Source organism: Oreochromis aureus, linkage group 11, assembly GCF_013358895.1.
Source record: "Oreochromis aureus strain Israel breed Guangdong linkage group 11, ZZ_aureus, whole genome shotgun sequence".
Lineage (NCBI taxonomy): Eukaryota > Metazoa > Chordata > Actinopteri > Cichliformes > Cichlidae > Oreochromis > Oreochromis aureus.
The window spans coordinates 2520478-2543485 of NC_052952.1; the positions used below are offsets into that span (position 1 = coordinate 2520478).

The following is a 23008-nucleotide window of genomic DNA, read 5'->3' on the forward strand; positions in this document are numbered from 1 at the left end:
CCAAAAGGCTCGTGTTTGCGCAGGGATTGTGCGCAGGGACTCAGCTGGTTAATCAAGCATATGTATAATTCATTTTCCAAGCATGGGGTCTAGCACAGAGGATGTTAAAATGAGCATTTTTAAATGTAATAATTTCACTTTTTCTCTGTATGAAAGACTCTCCATAAGGAGTCGGACTGTATCCGTGGTGACCGACCTAAACATCATGCAGGAGCAGGATTTTCTCAGGATAAGAAGATGGATCTGCAGTACTGCTGCCTCCCCTCCCCTCCCTCCCCCACTCTCTTGCCTCCATCCATACACCCCTGCTGAGACCCCCACAAGTCAGTCTGAGGCTGCTTACACAAACAATTAGGAGATATTTTTGGCTTTATAAAAAAAAAAAAAGATCATTCAGTAATTGTGCCTTTTGTTAGAGCAGGTACTTTCAAGCCTGCACACACACACACACACACACACACACACACACACACACACACACACACACACACACACACACACACACACACACACACACACACACACACACATACATGCAGTAGCGGAGCAGAGATTGAAGAAGGAGTAATCTCTGTGAACCTCACGGTCCATGACAACCCACATGAGATCCCATTTACACTTAAAAAAGACTAATTACCAGGGTGCACTGCAGCGAGCAGGCAGATGTACTGTACGCTGGGCTTTCACTGATAACGCCCTGTCGAGGCCCTGATATTTTACTGAAGGTGCTGCTCTACATCTGCTCAAATTCTGGAAGAACATGAGCAGCAGCGTGATATTACTGATGGACTTATTGAGGGTGCATGGACACAGAGGTTGCAGTCAAACACTGACATTTGACTCTCCAACTGATCTCACTCACAGCCAGTGAAGCTTGGTCGGGGCCCATTAGCTTCTTTTGTGTCTTCTTTTAATGTGCCAGGCAGTCACATGGAATTCAGTAGGATTCACTATCTCTACTTTTAAGATTAGATTTCAAACTTTCCTTTTTGCTAAAGCATATAGTTAGGGCTGGACCAGGTGACCCTGAATCCTCCCTTGGTTATGCTGCAATAGGTGTAGGCTGCTGGGGGACTCCCATGATGCACTGGGTGTTTTTTCTTCACTCACTATGTGTTAATAGACCTCTCTGCATCGAATCATATCTGTTATTAATCTCTGTCTCTCTTCCACAGCATGACTTTATCCTGTTTTCCTTCTCTCACCCCAACCGGTCGCAGCAGATGGCCCCGCCCCTCCCTGAGCCTGGTTCTGCCGGAGGTTTCTTCCTGTTAAAAGGGAGTTTTTCCTTCCCACTGTCGCCAAAGTGCTTGTTCATAGGGGGTCATATGATTGTTGGGTTTTTCTCTGTATGTCTCATTGTAGGGTCTACCTTACAATATAAAGCACCTTGAGGCGACTGTTGTTGTGATTTGGGGGCTGTATAAATAAAATTTAATTGATTCCCTCAATGTCCGAATTAGATCTGATAAGAATGCCACTGTTGGACAACCATGGTCACTTTCAGACAACAGCTGATAATAGAAGTTAATTGAATTCACTTAATTATGATAACCAAGGAAATGTGTGACGGGTTCACTGGCAGATGTGCTTGATGTTACTGAAGAATAAGATTTTAATCCCAATGTGAATTTTCTTCTATACATAACCAAGTCATTTTACTGCCTAAAACTACTAACCATCTAATCTAATGTTTAATTTAATGCTTAAATCTAACCAATCAGAGGCTGGAAAGACTGAGTGGAAAATGAAAACCATATAAAGATCCTTTGTCACAGATAGTACAAAAAATGGGTGCAGCTATTGTGATGTGAAGTATTAGTTAGTAAAGTCCCATTTTGAAGCCTCAAGATGAGCATTTTTTTTTCACCATCAAATGTGATGAGTGAGGGACGGATCAGACGGTGAAACAGCACACACTGGCAAACAACTTGTGACTATTTGTTCCTGATGCTGGAAACAAGTGCAATAGGTGTATTACTGCATTCCTACATCCCCTCCCCCAGTGAGTCTATAGCAGAGGTGTCCAACTCCAGTCCTTGAGAGCTACTGTCCTGCAGCTTTTAGATGCATCCCAACTCCAACACAGGAATCAAATGGTTGGATTACCTCTTCAGCATGCCATCAAGTGTGGCAAAGGCCTGGTAACAAGCCATTATTTTGATTCAAGTGTGTTGGAACAAGGATGCATGTGAAAGCTGCAGGGCAGTAGCTCTCGAGGACTGGTGTTGGACACGCCTGATCTATAGGTTGGGTACCCCTCCCTATGCCTGGTTTCTTCCTATTAAAAGGGAGTTTTTCCTTCCCACTGTCACCAGGTGGTTGCTCATATGGAGTCATCTGATTGTAGGGTTTTTTATTTTACAATGTAAAGCTCCTTGAGGAGACTGTAATTGGGCACTATGTAAATCTAATTGAACTATATGGCAGGCTGGGAAAGAGTGTGTTGTGATTATTTTACGTTTACGTGATTATTTTTGCAATGTTGTGCATGACTGTTTGCTAAGATTAAGACTGGATTTTCTCATGAGCCTGGAGCTGGCGTTCGAGGGTTTCACGGTGCCACAGTGCGCTTAAGGATGTTGTAAATAAAGCTGTACCTGAATGTTCAAGTAATCGGATGTTGGTTCATTGGGCAGGAACTGTTTGGGTTGCAATAATAGGATTTGCATGTTTATTTGTAATGGAAAAAATCATTAACAAATGTGATATTAACTAAAGGTTGGCTCACACACACCTTTAGCTAAAGCTTACACTGGATGCTAAAATAAGCTTTACCAAAAGCCAAATCTGAGGTTTTGGCCTGAGAGTGGAGCTGTTACTAACCCACTATCATCATGTTTTTACAGCTGTGAGTTAAAAAAACAAACCCTAATGCTTGAGGTGTTAATTTCAAGATCAAGGAGCATGGTAGCACTGTGCTTTGACACTAAAGAACAGGCTTCACACCCTCCATCCCACATGTTTATGCTTCTAAAGCAACCGTTTAAGCTTTGGGAAATTGTGGTCTCTGTTAAATATTAACACACTGCACTGGCAAAAAACCCAAGATGATGAACTAATCCATATTTAACCAAAATTACACATTGCCTAACCTGATAATCACACAGAATTTATTTATAATACCATTAATATAATATGTTCAATTCATACACATAAGTAAGACAGATAAACAAAGTTAAATATAGTGTATAAGCAAGTCAAATATATTTCTGGAAGTACTCTATGAGTAGAAGCAGCTGTGTGGCTCCATTGTTGGATTTGCCACCTGCCCTTCATGAGTGTATAATCAAACATTTGTGTCTGGAGCCAGAACTTGTCTTTTCCTGAACTCAGGTGAGCAGCAGAAGCATCAGCAGCGACGAGAACATGTGGATGCGGGATGCAAACCCCAGTGTGACATCCAAGTCCCACTCTTTATACGGTGATGTTCCTCCATGTGGCCCCCATCTCTAAATTTCGTCTGTCTAATAAGTGCACTGGTTATTTTGGAAAACATTGCTCTGTTAATAAGATCTGAAGGCTCACAGAAGCCTTTGAAGTCTGCCTTGTGGCCACTGATTGACATCTTTGATTGACAGTTGGCTCGTCTGCTGCTCTCCGCCTCCTCAACTCAAATCGAGTCAGACATGTGGAGCTTCTGTTCTAAGACATCACATATAATATATTTGTGGTTAAGCATTTACTCTCAGAGGACAGTAACAGGATGTGTAACGATAACTTTCCTCTTAGCACAATGTAGGTAAAGCAGCTAGCTCAAGCACCAACCACCTGATGTTTAAGCTAGCAGTCTGGGTTAAAACACAGAATGTGAACAGCATGGCATCACTGATGTCTGCTTAGTTTCATAGTTGTAGTGACACCAGCCACATCGCTGTTCACGGGGATGGGGTTAGGTCCAGCTCATGCTAATATCATGCAAGGCAATGCTCTATGCAACTTATTTAGAACGGCCAGATCTGAAGCAAAAGTTATCTCTCCTTCTGCTGACAACAACTTTGAGATAAGAAGCTACAGTTTAGGTGAAGGCAAAAGTGAAAATTCCAGATGAAGGGTACATATAAACTACCTCATTCATAAACAAATCAGTGGCAGCCTCATCAGTATTAAGAGATTCAGGGGTAGCTGTGCTCAAGGTGTTCTCAGGTTGTGTGCCTACCAGTTCAGACAGCCGATGAAGTAATGGAGGGTATTCAGATTAATTCAGAAGAAGCAAGTTGATTACAGAGAGGAGGTTTTCGAGTTTTTGTTGTTACTAGTGACGGCCCCAATCCTAGCCCTTATAACTCTAACCCCTAACTTTTGGTGTTTGTCAGAGAACAAACATGCAAAACTATTCAGTAAAATGGTCCAGCTGTGATATAAGTCCTTTCTGTCACACAGCCATAAGAGTGGTGCACTTTAAGTAATTTCTTGTTTTTCCAAAGACCACACATATGTTGTGGCTCTGCCTGTAACAGGGTACATTTAAAAAAAGCCATACCTGAAGAGGGCTTCTGTCTAACACAGATAATGTGTGACTTTATGTATCTGGTAATAAAGGCTCACGCTGCTCTGTACTATCAATCAAAATGCTTCGTATCCATCAAAACACAAGTAGGTCACACTGACTGGCTCATATGACAAGATTATAAATAAAACAGCAAAATAACTGCCATTATGGTGAGATGGTTAGAAGCTTAGACGCAGGAAGATGTTACAGCATTTGGCTATTCATGTCAAACGACCTCCTCGTCTTTACATTAGCTGCTGGTGTTTAATACGGCAGTGGGGTAGTGAGCAAAGACTTTTAGTGAGCAGGGTTAGCGATGAAGAGTCGGGCTGTGCGCTCTAATCTTTCATTAAAAGAAGCTGAGCTGCTTGAAGGCATAGCATGTGAAAAATGCTAAGTATTCTCACTCTGGATCAGGAAGTCAGCTAAGCAAATAAACTGAGTAACAACATAACAGCATAATCAGATTACTCTAGATGGCGATAAAAAACAGCGCGGCTTTGTGAGGATAATGTTTCTTCTGAACAGGAGAGAGAGGTGATGTCCTGCTGATGGCAGGCATACAGCTGCAACTGGGTAAACGTGGCAAAGGGTTAACAAACTGCCAAAGACTCCTGGTGCTGGGCTTCCCAACAGCCCGGGCTTTACTGGGAATGGGAGAAAGGTTGGAGGCGGGGGTGCGGCGTGAGGAATGGGGGGTAAGTAGTGGAGAATGAAGGCTGGACCTCGCTATGCTCCACTGGGACAAAGTGGGCTCCACCTCCCCCACACCTACACAACCACTCCCCTTTCTCTCTCCCTCACTCTTTGGCGTTCAGAGTGCTGGGGCTTTAAGTCTGTCTCCCAGGTTACGCACACAGCTGTTGACTGCCCCCCCCCCCCCACCCCACACACACACACACAGTCTGTCTCTTAATAACAGGCCCTGCAGTGCAGAAAGCGTAGGGCCTTGTTAGCCAACAACCAGGCATGAAATCACTGCTCCGTACTCCCACTACGATGAGTCAATCTATACCTCCTGTTTGTCTTTGTTCACGCTTATGTGTGTGTATCTCTGTGAGTGTGTGTGTGTCCTGAAGATGAGTGTGCTTGCTGGTTTTTCCTTCGGGCCATGCAGAGCTCTATCTTTGACTGGGCTGGCTGTCTTTTGTTTAGACTCCTCTACAGCTCCGTTCTGACACGAACCTCATGCTGTGCATCCTAAACACAATATCAGAGGATTAAGTTAACTTTCCCGACTTTAAATGAGAAGCTCTTTATTCGGTACATTTCCATACACCTGTTCCCTGTGCGCATTTTAAGTTTGCAGCTCGAAAATGTCTGGAATGTGAAAAAGTATCTGTATCACCACACAAATATTCTCTCTTTAACCCCTGTTGCTGAGCGGTAAAGTTAGCTTATTAACGGCTCCTATCTAAGAGAACACGAGTTAAAAACAGAGATTGTTGTTTTTGTTTTAATAAACTGCGAGGTTTATTACTAAACTGTAGACTGACATCTGGTTACAAATGATAACTAGATATTAGAAATGCTAATGCTAACGCTAGCTAAACCACAATTGGCAGGAGGCAAATCTGTGGGAACATTTATTTATAGGGGATGATATCGAGATGGCTCTATGAGTCTTGGTAGCGTGCTCAGCAACCATATGAATAAGAGCTGTATAAATGATATAGGCTGTTATATGGGTATGCATATTAAAATAACATCAAATGCTTTATTAAAACTAATACTGGTCTCTAAAATCATAATAACTTAAGAAAAAGTACCGAAAAAATACAGGCCACCGACAGAAGAAGACTGGCCACTGAGAGGAAAGCCAGATATACAAAAAAGTTAATGATAAAAACAATCCACACTAATTTAGTATCAATGCCAAGAGAAAAGATGAAAACCCATCTGTTATAAAAGCCAGATTTAATAAACATTTTGATGATCACAGCACGACGACAGGCAGTGTGTAGTGTTTCATCGTGTCATATGCATCACCTTGCTAGCTTCCTAAACATTAGCTTCCTCTTTGTTGCCTTGGTCATTTGAACTGTAGTTACAGATGTTGATGATCTACAATGCTAGATTTAGCATCGCAGATGTTCTTTAAGCAGTCTCTTAAAGAAATGCATACCCAGTGATGCCAATTGTACAGCCTATATAATTTATACAGCTCTTAATCGTATGGTTGCTGAGCATGCTACCCAAACTCATAGTGCCATCTCGATATCGTCCCCTACATATATATAAATGACATTTTCTTGTGTGGGTGCTTGCCTGTTTATGAATGCAGTAACCACAGTTTTCCGGGTCCACTTTTAAAAACGTACATAAAAAAAATCACATAACAAAATACTGAAACACCATATTTTTAATGGATTTATTGGACAAGGAGACCAACAAATCACCAATTTCCACCATCTTGGTTTAAAGACACTGCTGTGAGGTTATTGCTAACAGTCTTGTTGGTTTTACAGCTGAAATAAAAAATAACAGTGAAACTCTGGACTATCTGATGAGGGTCAATACTGAGAGAGAGAGAGAGACTTCCTGATTATATTAGAGATTTCCTGGTTTGTGCTTCATAAAAACTATTTTGGTAGAACCACCTTTTGACCATCACATTTTTTTTCATTGGTGCAAACAGTTCAAATCTTGGTTCATGACCCAGAACAGAAACAGCTCTGCTCTGGTAATAATGAGGTACTACATGTAACTGTTTTTACTTCAATGGCTGAAGATTCTTTGAAAATTCTCAAAAAACTGTGGCCAGCCTTGATAGTGGTCGGTTGGTAGGTGTACTACAGACACGTGTTTGGTGTGTGTAGTTGGGGGCAGGCCAAGAGTTCACCTCTGTTAGCCGTTGATGCCAACAACCCTTTACTCATGAAAGTAGCATGCATACAACTACGATTAGGATGGAAACCTGCACGGAGGGTTGTAGGCATGTATTGAGTAATCCGCAGATTCACAGGCTCTTAAAGTGTATAGAAACAAACACGCCGATATTATCCAAATGCAAATATCACTACTCTGGTTTCTTAGAGAGAAGCACACCATGGGCACACCAAAACATCCTGCTCTATTCTCCATTTTTACCAGAGGAATTCTTTACAAAGCCAGCACTTGCTGCAGTGAAGCTCCGTGCCGCCCGTCCTCTCTCCCAGTAATCACAAGGTTCGGGGCTGCGGCATTATGCTAACTTCTACTGGCAAAAAGGGAGGGACCAAGGGGCTGCTTTGATAAGTCAAGCATGGAGAACGTGAATGAGGCAGCGACAGGCGAGGCAAAACACACATTCATTCCCCTCACAATGCCAAGCAGCACTTTTAATTAAACCTTATCCAACACGATGAATAATGCAACAGCTTCCTTGCAATCCTCCGTCTTCTTTCTGTAGCTCACCGTGCTGTGTTCAACCATTTCACCCAGTCACATGCATACATTAGGCAGAGGAATGGTGCAGAAGAAAGGATAAGCTCTTTCAAAATGACAAAATGTTTCATAGTTTTGCCAACAGGGGGAAGAAGTGCAATGCATAAATACGCAGGAAGGATTCTGGAATGTATAAAGCCTAAAATGTGAAGCGCTGCTGTTTTGTTGCTTTGTTTAGAACATGTCAGAACTGACAGAGCGGGAACCATGTCTTGCAAAGTTTACACATGTTGCTGTTCAAAGGCACTCACACTCTCAAGTCAAAAGCAGGTATAACTTTATAACCCAGTTCAGCCTCTGTTAGAAGAGCAAAGGGCTCAGTATGAAGCTCACCGAGACAAAGTCCAACATAACATGTTCTCCGTGGGAGAGAGATGGCCTCACCGCATCAGACAAGACTGGCCGCTGAGAAACACATCAGCCCCCCCTCCTCCTTTTCTTTTAAACTCATGGACACACTCCTAAAGGGATAGAGAGAGGGGTGAGTGGGGGTTGGGAGGGGATTGGGGTGGTGGGTTGGGGTAGTGGGTTGGGAGGGGGCTGTCGGTCAAAGAGAAAGGCAGCAAAAAGGATATTCAGTGCATTGAGGAGTGAAAGGATTGTATGGGAGAGTGAACCCATTACAGGGCAGACTGGCTGGGGCATGGGAAGACATGGAGAGGGCCACGGGGAGGTGCTGGCTTCTATTTAGCCCAGAAAGAATCAGGCAGAGGGAGTCTTTGCCAGGAAACCTCTGGCCTCAGAGACTGTACTAAACCCACGCAGACCACAGGGCTGCTTAACAGAAAGCTGCAGTATAGAACATATTTGAATCCATCATGGTAGCAATTAGCATAGTCTATGTGACTATGACTCTATGTGTTCTTGCATAATATTTAAGTACAGTGTTTCGCACTTGCCTCTAATGGCTTCTTTGGCGCCTTGGAACTTTTTTTCCTCATAAATCTCAGAGATATGTCTTAACAACACTGCAACTGACACTGAAGCTAAGCTGGGTGGATTCCTTAAAATGCTCACAGATTATATGGATAAGCTTTTCCAGTTATGTAGAGGAGACCTGACTAGAGATGGACCGATCTGATATTACATATCGGGTACCGGTCTGATACTGACGTAAATTACTGGATCGGATATCGGTGAGAAATAAAAAATGTAATCCGATCCATTAAATATCAAAAAAGCACCTCACAAAACTTGCGACACGGCGTAACTCGGCTCATAACCGTAGCACGTTGCAGCAGTATGTCATGTGATAGAGCGGCTGTGTGTATTTGTAGCCTCGCTACCAAACCAGCATTTCATCTCCGAGGAAGTTATCCCAGAGAGAAGTAAAGCAAGTGTGTAAGTTCATCTCTGAATGTTTGTAAAGCGTTCCCATGTTAAGCTTAACAACCGATATATAGAGCGACTGACTCTCTCTCTCCTCTCCTGCTGCTGCTTCAATCAATAAAACTGATCAATGATCAGCTGATCTGCTTTTCTGTCGGGAGTCCGTCTCTCTTCTTTGTTTTTGGTCCACTTTGCACCAGAAAGAGGAAACCAGCGGCTGAACAACAGCAGCACGTTTAAGCTTGATAAGCTGTTGTTAGAATGTATTTAATATTACTTTCTACACCAGGATCCTTTTCTACGTAGCTGACGGCTGGTAACTGTGCAGGGGCGGATCTAGCAAAGTTTAGCCAGGGGGGCCGATAGGGCATGAACAGGGAAAAGGGGGCACAAAGACATACTTTTCTTTCTTATTCTCATTTAAAATGTCTAGCTTTTAATAAATAATTATCTGAATCTTACAACCAAAGTTTTAATCTGATGTAAAATGTATAGAAGTCCATTACTGTATATAGTAACTGTTAGGTCTAATATACCCTAGTAAGCTATAATACTTTTTCCTTTGGGAAGAACCATCTGTGCAGTCTGCAATTCTGTTGAAGAAAGATGTTGAATCTATTTAATTATTCTTGAAAAATAATTTATTTCTGTGCATTTTTTTTTCCACCCTGCATCAAATTAAAGTTGATTACATCGATTAAGCATCATCAGGTGGAGGGTGGGGGTGGTTCCTATTTTTTTTTGCTGGGAGTTTGAAACCCTATTAGTTAGGTTGCTTAATATTTCTGCTAAGTACTCTTTAAAATACCAGAATAGGGAGGATGGAGCAGGTTTAAGTTTATTAGATTGATCAGTGTTGCTGAACTATGAAATATTTTGAGTGCAGTGTATTTTTTACATACAGGTATAACAGAATAGCTTTAGTGTTGTTGTTTATTTAAACTTGAGTATGAACTTATACAAAATGCAGCAAGATATTAAAAAAAACAGTTTTATTGATTAAAAAACACTATATCGGATTCATATCGGTATCGGCAGATATCCAAATTTATGATATCGGTATCGGTATCGGACATAAAAAAGTGGTATCGTGCCATCTCTAGACCTGACCCAACAACATAATCTGAGACTTTCAGTCCAAATGCTTGTGGAGCAGAGCTTGATTCCATGATAGATAGTTTTCCCCAATGGACAGAACTGCGTGGGCTCTCATAGAGGTCATGGTAGGCACACTTGTCCAAATAGATAATATGGACCACAAACACCCAATGTCTGCAACCACCAGTAGTACTCCTCAGCCTCCTGACAGACACACCTATGGTTGCCTTGTTCTCAAGACATCACATTCACAAGATGTAAGTAATTTTAGTTTTCTTCAAAACATGGGGTTAGGGTTAGAGTTACTATGTATCTATGATGACTTGGTCCCAAAACAGGGTTAAACCATTTCAGACACTGAAAATATTACATTCTTGATGCATATTCTTTGAACCACCCATTTTAATAGACATTTAGTTTCACTACACAGGAATTTATTGGGGTGCAGAGTGGAGAGGCCGATTTCTTAGAACTCTGGGAAATGAAATCAAAACCATCTGCATGACTACACATGGCTAAGGCCAAGGAGAAAAACAAAGAATGAGGTTTTGCAATAAAGGTGACCTGATCCTTTAAGTCTGGCTTGCAGGAGAACACATAATGTAGAATCATATCGAACCAGACATCAGGGCACTAAATAACATGCTTGTTATGTTTAGGTTATTAACATTAAAGGTTATATTAATAATGTTCATCACAGCTATCAGTGTTAATGTTTTGGCACAGTTGTTGCTGAGTAAGTCTGCAGAGAGCAACAAATTCCCCATAAACTTGCAGTAAAAACAGAGCATGAAGGTCATGAAACTGTAAGGTGATGTCATTCCAATTCCCCACAAGAAATGCAAAAAATGATATGGTTTGCATCAAATTAAACCACACTCGCTTCCAATTCTACTATCTTTAAGCTGCCTTTCCCTGCCCACCTTTGCTGCTGCCCATATGCAAGCTGTTTTGCAACCCACCTCCAACTCAAGTCCTCCTATCACCTTGTCACCACAGCATCTCCCCACCTTATGGTTTTCATGCAAGTGGAAAGCTGGGGAGGTCTCTGAATCAAACCTATTGCCAAACATAATACAACTTTCCTGCAGACGGAGATACCAATGTTCTTTCGATTATAGCCTGAAATAACATCTTGACAAACAGCAGTAGTTAGTCTAAAGTTTCCTAAAGTATCTCAAAATCATTTATGAGGCAAGCTAGTGATTACAATGGAGAGAGTTCAAGAAGAAGGAGAGCAGAGCGATGAGGGAGGAATGCGTTCCTTCCTTTTGGAAGGAATGCGTTGCAGCAGCAGAGCCAGCCAGACACAGCATGCGTTATACCAGCCAGCACCACAGCGCTGCACGGCCACGATAAAGCTCTGCAATGTCAGGCTGCTCCTGGATCAGATAGTTAGGTGCCCATGCTGGGAGGCGGGTTTGGGTAAGAACATGTTACACTGAAAGGGCAACTCGAGGCCAGCGCTGAATGTCATGGTCCTTTTGAGTAAACAGAGGACGGCAGGTAAGTAGCTGATGGAAACGTGTACTGCTTCACATTATTTATTTTGCTTAAAGCTTCTTGAGGTCGACCAGACGTGTGGCCGTAATGATTAAAAACATGCCTTTCACAGATCCAACGTTTAATTTTCATCAACATGTCAGAAAGTGAAGGCTGACCTATCCTGCCAGCAGAATAGGTATACTTATCTCACTGCGGGGGCAGGTCAACTCAATGCAACTTCAAAAGGCTCTTAATAATCATAATATTTCCTTGCAGTTTCTCTAAACAGGCCGAATGGCAGGGAAACGTAACACTCCCCCCTTTCATACATGGGCATTCATTTCTTGCTGCCCTCTTCCCCTGCAGTGTGGGCTCACGTATACTGGGCCCAGTGTTTCCAAGCCATTTGCTCATATATAGGGCTGCAGTGTGCTGTTAACATGGAGACTCCCCTGCGAGTGTATAATTTGTGAGTCGTGTCCAATTCGCATCAAGTCAGTTTCCTGCTGACTTCCTGCCTCGGTTCAGTGAAGAACGCTGGGAAAAACGCTCCGGTGCTGTCCAGCACTCACAAGACCCTCATACTAGAGCCAGCAACCAGCATGAGACGTTGAAGAATGACTTTGCTTTTTTTTAGACTAAAGCGCCAATTTTTTGTGCTGAAATATCATTAAATGTGTCCATTTTATACCAAAGTATACCTAAACTTTTTCAGAGCTTCCCACACATTTTTATTTACGTCAGAGTGGAAAAGAAAATTGAGTCCATCACGGGAAAGTCCCAACTGCAAATTCAGGGTAATAAAACACATATAGTTATGCTGAATCAGAAATAAAGTCAAATAAGCCCTGAGATTTGATTCAAGGCTGTTGAAACATAAACTACAGCAATGAGCAAGTTAGCTTGCTGATGAGGACTGTGGCGTGGTTGAAAGCTTTTTAAGCTACATAAAAATGCTATCAGCTACAGTTTATATGCAATAACTTCAGACCACAGGAGCAAAGTGAACCCTCAGAGGTCCAAGTTATCATAAAGCTCTGAACCCTAGCTTCATGTTTCAACAAAAAGCACAACCTTTTTGAAAATAATATAAACAGTTTTCTGTGACAGACTGACTGTTTTCTTTGTTTCCTGATTGCTTAGTCTTGGAAATACTGAAAAAAGACCACCAAAAGTAGACATTCCAATAGGATAGGGTTGATGCTTAATGCTAAAGCGTAAGTACAGCTGTTGTATCTGTTTGCATAGTTAACTGTCTACGCAGAGTCTGTGGAGAGGGGTTTTCAACCTATGCAAATGTGTTCCCGTTGAGTCCTCCAGAAAGCTTGAAGTGGACGATCCTATAGGTCCAACGCTGACTTAACACCTGTTTGTACTGAACACTGTGACAGTTTCCCTTAGATCTCACAAGGTCAGCTGTTCCAAGTAACATCAATTGTGCTCAGCCCTGAATGGAAGCTTTCAGGGCATCTAATTGGACATTAGATGTCTTTATTTTCTTTCTTTTTATGGACTGATTCACAGAACTTTTTACACTCTTTGTACCAAACAAGATATCTGATATATGTTTATAATATTATCTTATATGAACCTAAGTTGCTTTTAAATTTTAAAGCAATGAAGAAAAACGATCCCATAGACTCTTTAAGACAAGGCCAATCAGTACTTGGCAAGTGGTTTGTTCAGTATTTTGGAGAAGTTTCCACAGCTCATCTGTGGTTTTAGTGTCTCAGTGGCTTCTCTTTCTTCATGTAATTCGAGATTGAGGCACTGAAGCTCTGATCGGGGCTCGGTGAGGCCGACTGTTCCAGGACTGTCTGTTCTTCTTCTGTGTGAAGTTCCTAAGAACTCTGCCCCCTACTTTTCTACTTTGGCTAGCATAGTTCATGTCTGATTATGTGCCTCAACCCTCAAAAGCACAGCGTTCAGTCGACCCCACTGGACAAAAGCTTTACTGTCCTCGCAATACTTCCTCTTCAAACTGATTTTAAATATGTCCAGTTTTGGAAAATAGGTGATGGACAAGTTTTGGAGGGAAAATCACATTTGCGCAAAAAATGTTCTTTGGAGAACCAGCATAGTTTTGCTCATAATGATCATGTGTGCATACATGTGGATATGCATTTCAGTCTGTATGAACAAAGTGATGGCCAAAGTTTGGAATTTGAATTCTGCATGTTCCAGAAGTAAATTAAGGCTATATTTCCCATTTCAAATTGTTAACTGTCATGTGCAATAATTTCTTTTCGTACAATGTACAAAAACACTTGATGAGTGGTCCAAGGTATGACACCAGCGCAAAGCTAAAAACACAACATGTTTTGGGTAGCTGAGGTTTGTTACTTCAAGCATTTCGTCAAGACATTGCGTGAATTATAAATTCAATAGCGGGCAAATAGAGGCAAATTTAGTTTTAAAGCAATTCTTGATTACAGTATCTGTATACATGTAAGATCTTGTAGTGAAATGTGGAGTAGGAAAGAAAATATCTGGCAACTTGAGACATAACTTGTGGATTTACATTTAACCACAAACTTGTATGAAATAAGTTGAAAGTAGCCGCCTGTTCTGAAAAGTGACGTCAGTGCTAACTGCTTTATACCTGCAATCCCTATGACGGCCAGCAGGAGGTGACTTCTTTTTGTAAATTACGATTAGTATCATTAGTATCAAAAATAATGATGAAGCAGTGTATCTTTAGGCCTGTCAAGTTGCAAACAACCAAGAAATTAGTCAATTACTAAACAGAAGGTGACACCATGACAACCAACATCTTTTCCAAACATAACCAGAAAGCTTCTGATTCCTAAATCAGACTATAAGCAAACTCTGGATTTGATGGTTGATTGTTGAGTGCTTTAAATAGCTGTCATTAACCCCAGTAACCTCCTTTATAAGTGTTCCGCTTTATTTCAGATGAATATGATAACACCCAAATAGCAAAACTAGACCAGATTGCCTCTTTAAAGATGCCAGACCATGCTTAGCGTCACAGGGTTTGATACAAAGAGAGTAAAAAAGTTGGATTTATCCTCCATAATATCACTAATGTCATTGGTGTCATTGCAATGTCCTGTTATGAACCTGGAGACGAGATTTGTTTTGAAACTGGACCAGAGCTGGTTCTGACCGGGGAAATGGCTGTGACTCGTAAACTGTTAATGCAATACTTCTGTTACACTCCCTAAATTAAATTTTAGTGTGTTTTTGGTGTTGTTCTTTGATGAGTGCAATATTTACAGACGCTCACTTGCTTGAAGGTCCACTTTAGGTTTGTAGTGAAGCTAATCCATGCCATGTACCCAACAGTAATAAAAACCGGAGTCATTCCAAATAAACGAATCGACTAAATTCTGATGACAAAAACTGATCATTTCCACTCAGAAAGTGTGCCACCGTAATCAAAGGTTGTGATGAAAAGACAGAGGCAACGTACAAAAAGTACACGCATAAAAATTTGTGTCGTTCCCGTTTGTATGAGTCTGAGCTCAGCTCATTATTCCTCAGTGTTTCAAATGGCAGACTGACAAAGTTAAATTCATTAGCATGCTTTATTTGACTCTAATTCACTCAGCTGAGATGAGCAGCTCAAGATCTGCTGCTGTAGAAGAGCTGTTGGCTTCACCACATAAGAAGGAATTGCTTTTTCTTTTCTTTTTGGAGAGGCAAAAAAGGAAGGAGGTACATGTGCAACGCTCATTAGGGGAAGCCATATGGTCGAGGGAAGAGGAGGAGACGGGGAAAAAAACTGAGACATGGAGAGATGCACCTTTTTTGCTGAAATGAAAAGGGTACTTCTTTGGCACCTCTGCAAAACATTCATTAAACTTCTGTCCTATTATTTTGACATATCAGGTTCTCATTTGTTGTTGAAGAGAGAAAGGTGAATATGTGCTAAAATGCAGTTTTTGAATCTAAAAAGCGATTGGATGATCAAAGAGTGTCGTTGTTCAGTGGAATTACACCAGAACATACATGAATACACATTATTAGTAATGTTTGTTTACAGAGTTGTAATAGCTTCCCCCTTGATACAAAATATATACGTACAGTGTACCGTATTATAATTATGTCACGATTGGCTAATGATTAATATCATCATGATACATTGCTGAGATACTGGTGGTATCATGATGGAATCACATGGCCATATCTGTGTAATAGACCGTTTTTATTATATGTGTACCTGTTAAATTGTATCTCTACCTAAACATCCAGCTCATTCTTTTCTCCTTACAATTCTTTAAATGAAGTCAAGTGACATGATATTTGGATGCAAACTACAATGTGTGTCATTTCTAAAACGTTGCCAATAAAAAGGCAGGAGAATATTAAGCAAAGTTTTAAAGATAAAAGACATTTTATGAAAGTTTGACCTCATCTGACATCGAAGAAGACGTCAGAAGTAACGTGATATTTAAAATCCCTCATACATCATTCCACTCACGCCTGTATGTTGTCAGTACAAACAACGGCAGTGAGAGACATGGTTTTGAAGAGCTCCATATAGCACAACACGTGTAAGAACCATGAGGCAGATGGACGGAAGCCAAATTTGGCCCCCCCCCAATAAATAAATGAATAAATAAATCAACAAAGCCAAAATGTTAATGTTGAAGCTTCAAAATATGGAGCCCAAGTTATTACAGTTATTAACTTCACAAGAGCTACTCTGGGTAACTCAGTGGACATTATAACACAACAATTCAATTCAATTCAATTCAGTTTTATTAATACAGCGCCAAATCACAACAACACTCGCCTCGAGGCGATAATATATATAATATAATACATCCAGAGAAAACCCACCAATCATATGACCCCCTATGAGCAAGCACTTTGTGACAGTGGGAAGGAAAAACTCCCTTTTAACAGGAAGAAACCTCCGGCAGAACCAGGCTCAGGGAGGGGCGGGGCCATCTGCTGCGACCGGTTGGGGTAAGGGGAGGAAGACAGGATAAAGACATGCTGTGGAAGAGAGCATAACAACAGACTGAACATATGCTCTAGTCTATTAAAAACAGGATAACAGTGACCAACAACCATAGCCTCTGCACATCTGTCTTGCACATGAATTGCACAAACAGGGAGAAAGGATATTTAAACCTTTAAATATTAAATATGTTTCTATTCAAAAACAGAAAAAACTCATCAGGTTTGGCTGATTACATGTATCACTTACTGATCAACAACAAACCATCCAAAACCAACTTTTTGAACTTATTGTTAGGGTTAGGTTACATACTGCTGGGGCACAGAGAACGAGAACCAGTGAAGAAAACAGTGGGTCTGATTTTCAGGCTCGTGTGCAGTCTGCACGAGGCGTCACCTGAATACAGATGCGTAGCCCCCTCTGTACATACCCCTGGCTATGAGACGAATCCTCAGAAACCATCCACCAAGGGCAAAACAGAAAAAAGTGCTACATAAATATTCAGTAGCCTCAATTTCATACGGTGTCATCAAAACCATTTTTGGTTGAAATGTTTGAAGTGATATATACATGTACACACACCATTGTTTTTACCTCCAGCAGCACTGTGGTAAGATGGAAACATGAAGAAAACACAGGAGCGCCACACTTTGATTTAACTCCTGAGAGACTGAAGAGCATTAGGTTTAATGACATATATGTTAAAAGGTCATAAAAGCAGCAGGTAAATGGTATTATATAAAATCAACAGCACGGGGAAGTGAGTGCAAACACATTGGAACAAGTAGTGCAGAGCTGCAGAGCCTTCAGCTTTTTCCACGAGGAGAGGATGAAGTGAAAGCCCACATAACTGGCAGGCATTGAACCTGTATGGTTATAAGAAGCAGTGGGAGAGTAAAACTAGGCTGATTTGACTGAAGGCTCTCCATTTCTCAAGGCTATGCCTCTGGTTATCCTTCCTCCCCACACCTCCTATTTCCCCCCCTCAGGCTCACAGCAGGAATATACTTTAAATCACTTTGTCCTCTACCTAGAAAAACTTTCTGACAGGTCGTTTTGTGGACCGCACAAATCTAGTCCTTCCTGCTACAGAGCCAAAAATATTCTCTTTCTGTCCTGTTGACTTTGTACGTTTTGGACAGTGATGGCTTTAGCAGACAGACATCATGGTAGGATCACACCAGGGGACAAATAGTGCTTTTACTTTCAAGTGAAATGCCTGTACATCTATGAAGGTTTCCTGCATTTTTATCCTCTTCCCAAAAAAAGACACGCGGCACGGTCTCTGAGATGATACCTTAGGCTACAGCGAGCGTGTGTGTGTGTATGCAGTGAGATAAATAGCTGGCACCTCTACATTTTGGACACTAAAGTCCGGCTTTGCCTGCAGCTGTTATCTTCAAAGTGACACAGTGATGCTCCAGGGCCAGAGTGTCCTGTCGCCGACCTGTGATGGCTCACTGCACAGACACAGCGTACAAAGACTGCTGCGTTGTGTGAAGTCTGGCCAGGTGACCGGCAGAAGAGCAGAGAACAGCACTCATCAACATGACTTCAATTGTCCAGCGCATCTCAGCGATATGAATGAACCCTTACATGTGGTTATACTGGTTATTCCTTTAATTCAACACTGAGCTGTAATGACATTGATCTTCTAGTAGCCACCAGTTCTGTTTTTCTATAGTTTTCCACTGAACCTCACACAGAAACTGGATATCTGAGATACATGTAGTAGGAACTAAATGCAAGAACTTTTGTTTCTTTTGGTCAGCTTGTCTTCACTTTGGTGGGCTCCCTGTGACTATGACTAAACACCGACACAGAGGTGGAAACATTTCTTTATGACTCCCTGTCAAAGAATTTAAGCTGGGACTTTCCGTGTCTGGGATTCCGCTCGGATCCGAGCGAGGTAAATATCATCAGAGTGTGAGGGTGATGCCAACCTCTGTGCACCTGCCAGTTTTTGTCACCACCCAGATGAGAATTTATATTGCGCCAAGCACACAGCTGACTTCTAAAAGGCATAACAGGACTGACTACTCACACGTCTGTGTGTGTCCATAATGCAGCATAATGCCATGTCTATGTATGGTGCTGTTGTCCCTTGTTTCCCTTTTTACTGGTGTATGTGTGTGTGGGTGTGCGTTGGTGTCCTGGTTTTCCTGGGACACCAGGCCTGGTGAGTATGTCCTGCTGGGAGGCCGGCCACACCTGAGGAGGATGATGGCACACACCTGCTGCTGATCAGCCCCATCTGGGGAGCTACTTAGGAGAGTGGCTGAGCTCTGGTTGACGCTGGATCGTTGACTGATTTCCCATCAGTTTCCCAGCAAACTGTCTGTAGTGAGTGTGAGTCTGCCGCAAATTGTAGATGTACTAATGACTGCCTCTGCGAATTTTCCAGGAGGACTGCGGAAACGAGAGGGCAGCGAGCACAGGGTACATGGACACGGACACTGAGAGAAGATACAGCACGGGAATTGGGCATGCTCACTCACCTGGAGCGCGCACGGGGATTCGTTGGCGTATCGTTATTTACCTCACTGTAAATAAACACACTGCATTCATTCTAGCGTCCTGCGTTTGTGTCCCACTTCCCCGCATCCCTGACAAAAATATCTGTTTCCTGTTCGCTCTGATTCATTAAGGATTTTCTTGAAAGCACATTCAGCAAATTTTGTTCAGTGAAATAAACTGGAAGGTGAACTGGTACATGATTGGCTCTGATCCTGAGGTGATGGAAACATGATCTTACAACAGCAACATGTTCAACATCAGCGAGATCATCTGTGATGCTGCTCTGCACCTAACGCTCAGATGCTAACAGGTCTAGATGAAGCTAAAGCTACTGATGCTGACAAGTTAGTTAGCCATTTGAAATCATTTGAGGAGCAGATCAAATGCAAGGTAACCTCAGCTTCTGCTATGAACTCAGATGTAGCGTCCGATTTGGAAAAACAGAAAAAAATATATAACCATTTACAATTTTTTTGGACAACGATGACACCAAAACGGCCTTTTAAAGAACTATTATAGTATTATTGTACCTTGATAAAACACCAGAAGCTCAACAAATCTGACAAATCTTTAATTGTTAGCCTAAGTTGTACAAGCAGAAGATGCATTTGGTGCAGCATAGCAACTAAACGCTCCATCTTTAACCTCTTGTAGCACTTTTTTGGTCTCCACCACTTTAAAAAGGTAGCTGTTAAATTCTATTTTCATTTTTTCTCAGTTTAAACAGTACCTGCTGCTGCTCAGCTGTAAAACCAAAACAATGAGCTGAAAGACGTTATGGGGCTCCAAGTATGATCCACCTATTTTGCATTACGTGCAGTTGTCGAGATGATTGTTGAGTAATGACATAAATCAGCTTCTTAATGTGAAACTGGAACGACGCTACAAACCTCGGCTGATTGCTCTTCACAATAAAACCAACTAAGTTCTTGTTTGGACTGAGGCACCAAGCCGTTGAATTGACCTCTTTCATGTTGCTTTTCGCTCCCCGATTGAATCAATGTTTCATGCTTTGTTATGTATTCTGACTGTGAGCATGCTCCATCCAATTCTTCACATACCCTTGCCTAAAGTGAAGTGTGTTGAAGCTCAGAGACAGGGCAGCTGTCTCCCACTTGTTGGGACTCGGAGTTGAACTGTGTGGTCACCGAGCGGATTGATGGGGGAGCCGTTGCCTACGCTCGGCACCAAGTTGCATCAGCTAATCTCGTGAATAATGCAGAATCATGAATAAACATAGATGAATGTATTGCAGTACTGTAAAGGAGACCTTTCCCTTATTTCTTCTCTTCTCCACCCCGCCTCCATTTTTTCTGCCCTTCCATCACTTTCAGCTTTTCTCCTTTCCCACCACAAAAACACCATTTCTTTCTTCCCTCCCTGCCAAAATCAAACACTCCCACTATTCCCCCATCCTCTGTCACTCTGTCTCCATCCTTTTCTTTTGCTCCCCGGCCATAGCAGTGACAGACATTGTAGAGCTGTAGCGCTGCTGTGTCTCAGTGCGGGCGAGTCGGGTCCGGCCTTCACTCTCAGCTCAATAGCTGCCTGGGTTTCCTCAAAGGCAGCCATCCAGCCAGCACAAAGCCTGCCCACTGGGAATAGACCCACAAAAGAGAAAGGGGGCTGCTCGCCTTCTTTGCTCTGCTCTGTCTGAAGCGGCCTGCCTCCACCACCTCCTATAAATAATACAACTCTGCCTCAACAAAAAGAAATTCAGCCTTGCTCCCGCAAGCCACTGCTTCCATCTAGCCTTTATTCGCTCGATCGCGCTGCCCTTCCCCTGTCTCCCTTCTCCTCACCTCTTTTACCTCTGATTTTAGCAGAAAAGCTTCAGGAGCAGGTCTGTACATATTCATGTGCATATTACATTCAAGAATTTACGCTCATTCTTTGAGTACATCTCAGTATGCTGTCTGTGGTATAAATGCAATATTAAGCAAAACTGAAACGTAAAATCCATTTAATTGTAGCCAACCTTAAAAAACTATTAACTGCTGATGCTATATATCTGTGTAAACAGAGCTGTTCTCACTCTCTCAGATACACAGTAGGTGTAATTGTAAAGGAAGTCATGCTTGTAAGGCTCCACTTCACACCACATTTAAATTCACTGGATAAATGTATTTTTTATTTTTATTCACGCACGTATCCAAACAGTTCTGGGTGCCGACACCCAGCTTTTGGCTTTTCGTATGCTAGCCTAGCCAAGAACAAACAGACAAAAAGCAAAGTGTCCTAATCTGACCTTTAGCGCTCTTTAACGGAGCGTCGTTATCTATCTGCAAACAGTTTTGCAGCAGCTGATGCGTCCCTGTGCTGGCGTCAAACGACACTTTGTGTGCATCTTCACAAAGCCGCTCTGGGATGAAAAGTATTGTGGCTGGATGGATGGACCACGACACATTAGAGGATTGAAATGGCCACTTAATGGAACCTGGAATGGAATTTTTTATTCAATTAATCCTTCTATGTTTTGTGAGTCCCTCAAATCTAAGGAAGTATGGTCCTAAGTTTTGTTTTAATATTTAACCAAACCACTGTCATTTATTTACAATCAGTAAACACAACTTCACAGTACTGAAATCCTGCACTTTGCTCTCACAAACAGCAGTTTGGAAAGCCCAGAGCAGCACAGTGACACTCACATTCACCATTAAAAAGAACGATAGTAAACACTATCATATTCTATAGTGTATGGCTGTTTAGTGCTATATTGTAGCGTTATACTGGTGCATGAGTTACATTTGAGGGGAAGTATAAATAGCCGTGTGCATGTGTTGGTGTAATTTGTCAGTGTATTAATGGGAATGTGTGCACAGGGATTAGGCTGCTATCAGTGCAGCTCTCCCAGCCTGCCAGGCTTTAGGCCCGCTTGGACAAAGAGGCTGATTTCAATGTAAATGCAGCAGCTGAGAGGACACAGCGCTCTCGGTGGGGTGACTTCCACCCTCCACATGTGCACGTGCACGCACACACACAGCGAGAGAGAGAAAGCCATTAGCCCCAGATCAGGGCACACACACACAAAATCACTACAATAGTAAATACATCTACTTTGTATCAAACCTTTTTCGAGGAAACATCAAGAAATGAAACACTGGAGAAAGTTAGTGACGAGTTAGTTAAGGATCTGCTGCCTCTGCTACATATATGCACCTGTCAGCAATTATAGATCTAATCTGGTCCACAGTGCACTGTTGTGGCCCTGTGTTGCTCCATCATTAGGCCAACTATTATCCCCATGCCTGGCCTCTGCACCTCTTATTACATGCAAATAGTGGCGCTTTATCTGAGCCCTGAAAGAGAACCCCCGTCTCTAAAGAATGGGACACCCTCTTCGCCCACTCAAAGCCATTCCTCCATCTATTACTGGATTCTTTGCTTTAGTGCAGGCGGCACAGATCTCATGGCTTCGGTGTTAAAAGAAAGGCTGTGGTGGTCGGCAGGATGCAGATCAGTGTCAGACAGAGAACTGTGCGAGGGAATCGCTAATGACTTTCATGTTGTTTGACATTTTTGTGTTCTAATAGACAATATTTTCCATTACATCACTGTTTGATTTTCTTCTTGTATTTATAAGAAAATTGACTGATTAGTCTTATAAAAAACTAAAGCTGTACAAATATGGTTAGACTCAATAATAGGAGCATGAGTGATAAATAAATCCCACTACAGCATTAGCATTTGGTAAAATCAATGATCCAACAACATTAGGGCCTTGCATG

The 23008-nt window shown here is 42.0% G+C and overlaps 1 protein-coding gene across 3 annotated transcripts in view; it reads right to left on the reverse strand.

The window, feature by feature from the left end:
- The window catches only part of cdk14 (cyclin-dependent kinase 14), a 222456-nt gene that overhangs the window by 26383 nt on the left and 173065 nt on the right, over positions 1-23008 (reverse strand). The gene's annotated exons all lie outside the window — the stretch shown is intronic.